Consider the following 9,709-nt stretch of genomic DNA (forward strand, 5'->3'; position numbering starts at 1 on the left):
AGATTAGGTATTGGCAGCTTGAGGCTACCTCCTAGAGGACCTGGCCATATTTCAAAAGCACCAACATAATTGGCACTCCTTCCAATAACCTTTTGAAGAGTCATAAGGTTAAGTGGAAACAGGGACCAAACCAAACATCTACATTGGTCTTTCATGGACAAGGTTAAAGTCTTTTTTGTTTGTTTTTGTTTAATTTTGGTTTCTTTTGTGGTCATTTTTCATTACAGAGTGGTGTATCCACAATTCTGCCAATCTAGAAACTTTTATAAATATGGAGACAGAATAAAGTCAACTGAACATTATATGTATTACCTGTATTATTTACAAACATCGAAAGAGACGTGGAGAAATAGTAGTCAAAATCTGATGACAAAAATGCCCATTTATTAAGCCTCTTCATAGTCCACGTACTACAGAACGATATAGTTAAGCACTGAATGTGAGAAGAGCCAGAAGAGCTTTTTTCTTTTCTATTTTTCTGTGCTGGTAAATTGTACAAATAGTATGAAAGTCATGGGGTTGACAGTGTATCGTTCTGTTCCTCCACGATTTGGTAATTAGTGGAATATACCAACAGTAAATTAATTGGAAGTATTTTTTTTTTTTTAATCCTAGGCATAGGGAAAGTGAAATTGTTCCTGCTTCTGGCCCAATGTGTTTTGCCATTTGGACTGCCACTAACTGCTGGAAGTGCCCCCTTCCTCCCAAAATAAAAAAAATCAAAGATAAATGCTTCTGAACACCACCTTATGCCTGTTTAAACATCAATTTCTGACTCTACACAGTAGTTTCTCCACCCCTCCCCCTCATTCTCTTCATTTCCCTCCCTCCAACTATCCTGACAAGGAGACAGAAAGAAGGAAATCTTACATGTAGAACATTTCCTTTATGATCTCCAGTGTGGTGCCATTAAATAATACCCTTTCTGAGTGGGTCTAATTGGCCAATATATGGTGCTTTCTATTGATGCTTTTTAGTCACTACAGAGTCCGATATATGTATATAATTCATCACGCAAAGGTCACTTTTTTCTCTCTCATTGTTCAGCTGTTTAAATTGTTATTCTATGTGAATTTCCATGTAATTAACCAGTTTGGTTGCAATTTCAAGCACTTCAGAAAGACAAAGGGAAAACTGGAAAAAAAAAAAAGTGCCACATTTGTGAACGGTTTACATTCAGAAGCATTACTTGTCATTTCCCTAGACCACCAGATGTCAGCCTAAATTGAAGAATGGAAAAGAAACCGTGTATCATGTTAGTGTCTAGTGTGCCAGATGGAGTTTTACACAGCCCTGCAGGAAGAGGTAGCCAGCAGCAGTTAAAATTCAGTGTTAGAAATAGCACAAGTGACACTGCATGCACTGTAGCGTTTTTTGATTATGGAACTTAATTGTATCATAGATCACTGATAGCTTAATTTATGAGGATTGATTTTGTTAATTCAAGCAGTTCAAAAGTCACTGTTAAAGCTTCAGTCCATTTAATTGTATCTGACTTAAGCTTTACTCATGCTATCAGAAGATAAATGGCTGTATAGAGGTAATACATTTTTATTTTTCCTGCTGTTTGTCCATTTTTTTCTACAAGTATCATTGACTGTGATTTACATTTCAGTGAACAGTATTAGATACACGGGGTAGACTTTTCTTTTTGCTTTTCATTGAGCTAAAAAACCAAATGTTAAACTAATGTTAAAAATGTGTCACTTTTGATTTCACTACCACAGGAGTACCCAACACCATAGAAAGTTAAGATTCCCCTCTTAATATTACCATCCATTTCAAACTGGGAGATTATAGATGGTACTTCTTAGCACCAAACTGTGCTTTGGGCTAATCTAATAGAAGTGGTCTGCTGTATTTCTTATTAATATATGCAACATTAAACATGTAGGGAAATTCTAGTAATGTGGGTCCTAAGAAAAGCAGTACGGAATACATTTATAATGATTTTACTTATCTTTTGAATTTAACATAGGAGGATGAGTAATATATTAAATTGAGTAACAGAGGAATGAATTTCGAAGATTGAACCTGAGAGAGAAAAGAGAAAGAGAGAATGAGTATAATTTGCCCTGATGGTTTATTTAGGATTCAGTCTTGCTCAAGCTATCTCTCATCACTGATGTATCAATGAAATGAGGCTTTTCTCCCTGTCTCTTCACCTTCTCCTTGAATTTTTAACCCTGACGTTTATTTGAACACCAGCAGCCAGGCTCTTATCTTTTTTCACCCCACCGAGCTATGAAAGCCAAATTCCCTTTGAAGTCAATGATAATGATAATGATAATAAAACCTCACATTTGCTTAACATTCTGAAAATAAAAGAGCTTAAAATACTCAACAGACGTGATCTTATTAACCTTATAATAAAGTCCTTTTTGACATAGTAAATGCGAATTTCAAAAAGGTTAAAGGCCTACTCCATGGTTGCACAGTGTATCGATGGCAGAATCAAATCAAACTTCTTATTTTATCTCAACAGTAGCTTTGACATCTGAACTTCATTTTAAAATCAGATCAGCAGGAAAGAAGAACAAAATAGGAAGCTGGCTTTTTATTCAGTTTTACCTACCTTAATAAAAAGATCTTTTATGGTGGCTTTGTAGAAAATAAAATCTGAAGATATAGGTTTGATCATGTCGTACATATTATGTTTGTATATTTTGAATCTCAAAATATATAAAATCTATATGTCTTTCACTTTATCAAGTATCACAATAGCTTGGAAGCTTATTAATCTCTAGCACATTACAAATAGCCTATGATGCAGATTTTGTATTATTTCCAAAACTGGTAATCTTCAGATGGTAGAGATACTAATATCCTAAAGAAAAGAGAATATTCTACTTTCCCAGCATAGCTGCAGCACATGTTAAGGAAAAGTAAAGAATAGATTTCATTCGATATTTGTAATCACAGAAATAAATTACAAGAAAACAGAAGACAGAATGCCTAATACAAGGCCATCCAAATTATCTACACCCGTAGATGTGGAAGTGACATAATGTGCCCTATCACCATGGCTGCAGTTAGAGAATGTCTGAACTTTTGCTTCCAGGCACATGAATGTAACAGCATGTAGTGGTTTTGGTTCTGGTTTTTGTTTTTTGTTTTTTGTTTTCCTTGTCCAAAGTGGTACAAGAGATTTTCTGGGTGTTTTTTGGATTTTTCTTTGCCTATCTATGCTCTCAAAAGTCTCAAGTAAAAAAAAAAAATATATATATATATATATATAAAATAAATAATAAATAAATAAATAAATAAACAAACAAATAGCTTCTTGCTCTGCAGAAGCCACAGAATAGTTGACAGTAGCAGTTGAACTATTCCAATTTCTGCCAAGTAATTGCTTATTGTTTAAGTCACATAAAGCTTTGAGAATTTCCTCTAGGACCTGCTCACTTCTGTATTCCACACAGCCTTGATGCAAATGAGGACCAAGATTGTGGGGTTCCTTCTACCGCTTTGGACTCGGATCAGTAACAGCCCAAGTCCACCACAGATAGGAAATGAGCAATGATTTTCCCTCCCTGTCAAGACTGCATAATAATCAATGCTCTTTTTCTTCCAACTCTCTATCTAGTCTCTCAATCAGACAAAATACTTCTCAGAATGACATATATCCCTTTTGTTCTCTGCTCACGCACCTTCCCCATTACGCATCTTTGAGTTTATAATCCGCAACTTGCTTTATCCCCCTTTCCATACTCAGAGCTATTCAGCAAACATGGGCTGTTAGGCACCACAGATGGCATTCAAGGGGTTACTCTTCCTGTCATGCACAGTCCAGCAAGGACAGTGGACACGATGAAGTTACTGCTTTATCAGTGTAATAAAACTGTTAGAGGAAACTGGCCAAAGGAACAATCTGTTCTTTCCTGGATGAGAAAGAGGTGTTAGGAAAGATCCCACAAAGTAGCCTTGAAGCATGGGTAGGATGTTTCAATGTGAACAGTTTATTCTAGGTGGCAAAGGCACATATTCATAAACGTGCAGAGGATGTCTGAAGAAAGGTGTGTGTAGAGTGTCCTGGAGGAATGAGAATCTTCAACACTGACTTTATCTAATTGTTTTACTTCAGCTTATAAACCTTCTTTTAAAATGCCTTTATTTACTACAATGCCTATCTAATACCCATTAAGCATTAGACTATGGGGGGATAAATACATCTCAGATATCTTAATATCACTCAATTTTTTCCCCATTCTTTATAAACTTCACCACATTTTGTATTAATTCATTACCTTCCATGACTTCAGAAAAATTGGCAACTCCAAACTTTACTGCCCATTAGGGTCACTAAAAGAGATTTTTAGATACCCATACCAAGGGGCACATGAGTGGTTCAGTTGGTTAAGCATCTGACTGATCTGATTTTGGCTCAGGTCATGATCTCAGGGTCACTGTCTTCTTAGGGTCCTGGGATGAAGCCTGGTGTTGGACTCTGTGCTCAGTGCAAAGTCTGCTTGAGATTTTCTCCCTCTCCCTCTGTGCTTCCCTCCTCTCTCTCTCTCTCTCTCTCTCTCTCTCTCTCTCTCTCAAATAAATAAGTAAATAAATAAAACCTTAAACAAAGATATCAATACCCAGAGACCTCTTTGGACAGATTAAAGCACATATTTAGGTGATTTTCCTTGAGAATCTCTAATAAGGTGATATAAGGAGATCTGGCTTTTTCTATTGTTCATAGCCAGGGCCACTGAAAACAATTAGCAGGGCAGACCCCTAATACTGGCTCAGGGCCATCAGTATGGAGCAGATTTACATCCATCCATCTCTTAAAGCTGTAGCTGCTTCTATCTTTCCTGAATAAAATTCTTACAGTATCTTTCTCTGGGTCTCCATGGGCTTCAGAATCAAGTTAAAATTCTTAACAGAGCATACAAGACCCTTCATTAATTTCTCGTGAGATGCATGTTCATTCTCATCTGTCGCCACACACACACACACACACACACACACGCCTGCACACACACATGCACACACACACACATCCCCAATGATGTGACACACTTGATGTTTTCAGAGTGTGTCAGGATCCCTCACAACTTTCAACTCTGAACATATTTTTCCTTCTTATCCGAGGGTTATTCTCTCATTCACTTCACACCTGTGCAAGACTAATGTTTTTTTAGGCTCTATAAGCAAGTGTTTTTTACCAATGCCCCCTTCATCAGGATGGATTAGTCCTTTCTTTTCTCTGTTCTCCATGCAGAGACCTACCACAGTACTTTTTTTCACTATAATTGCTAATTTTCATAGAAGGTGAGCTCCTGCTGAGTAGACAGGAGGTCATGTTTACTACTGAAATCCTTTACATGTATGCTTGGCATATAACAGAGGCTCAAAAGTGTATTGGGGAAAAAAGAATTATATGACTTCCTTGAGACAATGTCCTATTCCAAAATATTTCCAAATCCCTACATTGTCACTGAATGGTTTTTAAACTCTTGGTACATTGATGAACCAAATTTGTGTCGCATGTTTAGCAGTTGCCAGACATAAGCTATCTATTCGTGAATAAAACTCCTTTAATTTAGGATTTTGTATCTAAAAATTATTCTATATTTTTTTTAAAAATCCCTGAAAATGCAAACTCAAGAAATGCTAAATTGTGTAGTCATTTCTTCTTCATATGAATAGCAATTATGTGGATAAGCTTTTCTTTATTTGGAGGGAAGTTGCAAGATGAGAAACAAAGTCCTTTTCTTTGCATTTAATTCAGTTTCTATTTCAGCCTTAATAGAGCAAAGGGAAATGTGAAAAAAAATAAATTTATTTAAATTGGATAAGTAATTGACAGGTCAGTAAAAAAGAACCTAACTATCCTTGGAAGATCCCTTTCCTTCAAAATTTCTCCCATTAAAAGAGTAAAAGAGCATTGAAATTGCATAAATAATGCTAATTAATATTTAATGAGTGATTGACCAAATGCCAGATGTAAACTTACCGTGAGCAAACCCAAGGAAATATCTTTCAATGGTTTTCACAGCCAATGTCTTTTGGGAATCATTTTGAAATAGGTTGTTAAAATATTCCTAGTTTGTATAATTAGGCATTTAACCTCTGCTTCTATATTTAGGTGAGAAGTAAGAATCTTTGGACTTGTAATCAATGAATTAAAACTTGTCTTGTGAAAGTACAACATTGTGTATTTCAAAACTACTGGAAGCATAAGATAATTTAAATCCTACTATGCCATTTTGACTGCTGTACAGAAATATCTAGTGTAATAACACTTGGATTTAGAGCATTTCCTTTCTATTTCATCTCCATTGATTGCTACTTGCTCTCCTATTACCAGACTGATACTGCCAAGATGTTAAAACTAAAATTTTCCTTCTTAAGTGTTGACAACCTTGGTTTTTCCACTTCATACTTCTTCCTCTCTTATCCTAATTTTTTTTAGGTCTCTCCACACTTGTAGTTTCCCCATCCCTTTCAAATATCTTTTTACTTATTATGTATTCCTGATAAGAGACTATTGTTTTATTGTCTGGGAATTCAACTTGAAGATGAAAATTCCATTTAGAAAGTTGATGAGAGAGTGGTCTTTGGAATAACAACTATGGAAAGGAAAGGAGGAAAGCAGGATTGAGCGCAGGGAGCGTTTGAGTGACAGCAACACAGTCAAAGCAAAGACTTTAGCTCAGTTGGTCAGCTAGTCACAAGAGGAGCACCGGGGCTAAGGTGGCCTGTCAAAATCTGAGTGTAAGTTTGCAGCCAGGCCTTCATATGTCCATCCAGACCACTTATTAGTTCTGAGCTATCCCTAGAATAGCAGCACCATCTTGGCCAAGGAAGGGCTCTTCACCTGAGCCAATTCCAGGACTTACAGAGAAATCACCAGTGGCTAGGGAAGAAGTTTGTTCCTGAAAGGGAACCTTGGTGGCACATCACAGTGCCCACTGCAAGACCAAATAGGCTCAACTATGGCTTTTTGGCAAAGAAAGCTAAAGCAAAACTTAACTAAAGTAATTTAATGACTTGCTGACCAAAGGCTTTTGATAATACCATGATGTTTGACATTAAAGGCCTTTTTAAGTAAACAATTGGAGGGACTGAATTAAGAAAAAAATAACAACAGAAAACAATGGAGTGGAATGAGAACTGTGTGAGGTAGTTTATGTATAGGTATTCATTCTATGGAACAAAGTGTCAATGAGAAACCCCAAGTACCATGGTAGCCAGAAAAATCTTAAAGAACTTGGTTGTCAATGTCTGTTTGAAAATGGTTGATGTGGTTACAGTGTAAATCTCCCTCAACTCCACCACTCTTACCAAAGTATTTAATTAAGTTTACTTCATGCATGTGTCCTGAATGAGTGATGTCATTTTAGTGAAGATTAAGATATAAGCTTGAGATTCACAAACGGATTGACATAGTATGTGTGCAAATAAAACCCTGGAGATAGAACTGACCATTTAAATATAAGCTCTTGAGAATGTTCTTCAATCTTAGCAAATATTCTCAAATAAGTCTTTCTTAAATCTTGGAAAATTATACATGTGCACAAAATAGGGTTCAGGTTTATCTTAGTGGGTTTCAAAGCAGTGATAAAACTCCAGATGATACATGGATTATACTTATGAAAACATGCCTGGTAGATCTCACATAGTTAATGAAATATTGATAATACAGAATTTAGCAAAGAAACAGCTTTTGAATTAATCTGCCTCCGAAATACTGAAGACACACTAAATATGTTAGTAAAGGACATTTTTATTAGTATGTTCAAGCCACACTTAGCCTAGAAAGATTTTATTTTCCCACAATAAATTAATACTGAATAGCCCTCAACTGTGGCTACAGAAGAAGGTATTTTGTGGGAGAAATGTATATACAGGAATTGTCAATGGTTTGTACACACTTGATAGACCCTTGCTGCCAGAATTCCTTTTCTTACATAGATGTTAGTATCAACAATTTAAGAAATAGAGAAATATTTAAGAAATAGAGTAATACAAATTGGGTCAGTAAGATTTGAGAAAGAAAATCATTGCAGTTTTGAGATTGAACTTAGAACAACTGGAAAGAGAAAAAATGAACCAAAGTAAACTTGCCACTTATCAATTACCCACTCTGCACCAGGTCCTGAGAAAGGTGTCGCAAATCTTCACATGACTCTGAATGGTATAGTCCCATTTTGTACCCTTGGGTCCTAGGGTTAGAGGGGTTATGTTACTTGGTGCAATTTCTAGAATTAGAGGATACACTCTTTTAAATTCTTTTAACATTATTTTTCTAAAGAGGCAGAATAAATAACTATTTGACACCCCTTATACAAACTTCTATTTTATTTTATTTTATTTTATTTTATTTTATTTTATTTTATTTTTACTTTTTAAAGATTTTAGTTGTAAAGCATCTTTACACCTAACATGGGGCTGGAACTCACAACCCCCAAGATCAAAAGTCACATGCTCCCCTGACTGAGCCAGCCAGGAGCCCTGCAAACTTCTTGTGACTCTGGTGTATTAACCACCACCCCCACTTTAGTACAACTCAGCAATACTTTTCCATCCTCTCTTCAAAGAACTATTCAGTCTTTTTTTTTTTTTTCTGTGTCCCTGGACTTTCTGTCTTTGTGACTTTATCTTGTTCCATTTTGCAACTCAAAAACATTAGGTGAACGAGTGAAAGAAACACTAGAATAGTTTCCTATCACAAAGCCAGTTTCAGTATCTTCACCAAAAGAAGATATTACCACACGGTTGAAAGAGAGCAGATATTTACCAATCAAATCAGGGCTGTCCCCTGTAGGTTCTAGTTCACAAAAGCTTGAATCTCCAATTACTCAGAGTCTGGTCTCAAATATGTTTTCCTTCTAAGCAGGTTTTCAGTAACAGATCCCGTGCCCATAAGACTTTCCCTTGGGCAGAAGCAAGAACAAAGGCACCATTGTCTTCCTCTTGAACAAGATTCAAGGCAACAGCCCTGGTTTCCTTGCTTCTCCAAGCCCTGATTTCCAACAGTTCTCCAAGCTGTTCGGAGTGACAGGAGAAAGCAGAGTGTATCTGTAGTCCTCCCACCTGCCACACCACTCAGAGTCAAATGGGAACAAAACTTTGGGTGTCCACATCATGCTTTTGAAGTCCAGCCTACAACTCTTAACAAGAATCTTAAAGAAAAAATCTTTCTTTTGGTTATAGTTATATAATTTACCTAGTGCTATTTCTTGGTAAGTATAAAGACACATCATTCTGTCTCAGAGGGCGGACATATTCAAGAAATATCAATAAATGCAAATTAACATTTTTCCACAGATCAGAAGGAAAAACAAATGCTTTTTTTCTTTATGTTTTACAAAAGTAAAAGTTCTATGTAGCATGCCTTTCTTTCTTATAGAATGAAATAATCTTGACTGAGCTCCCACAAATGTACATAAACGGCTGCTTATGGGATGGAAACCCCAGCCCCACACAGGGAAGGTACATGTTCTATCAATGAACGAACTATAGCCTTTAGGAATTATCGCTTTGTTTATGTGCATCGTGGGCTTCCTTGCTTACTTCTGCTACGTGGACTTCATATCTTCTACCCTTCCAACTTTTTTGGCAGCAGTTGCCAAATGCTATGCTTTCCCCTTTGTCATTTCCTGCATTTCTGTGTGTCTTGCATTTAATTTACATTATTCATTATGCTGTAGTCTTTTAAATTTCTTTGTCATTCTAAGGGAAAACTAATAATCTGTTTCTCTCCGGT

The sequence above is a fragment of the Nyctereutes procyonoides genome, unplaced genomic scaffold (assembly GCF_905146905.1).
Source record: "Nyctereutes procyonoides isolate TBG_1078 unplaced genomic scaffold, NYPRO_anot_genome, whole genome shotgun sequence".
NCBI lineage: Eukaryota > Metazoa > Chordata > Mammalia > Carnivora > Canidae > Nyctereutes > Nyctereutes procyonoides.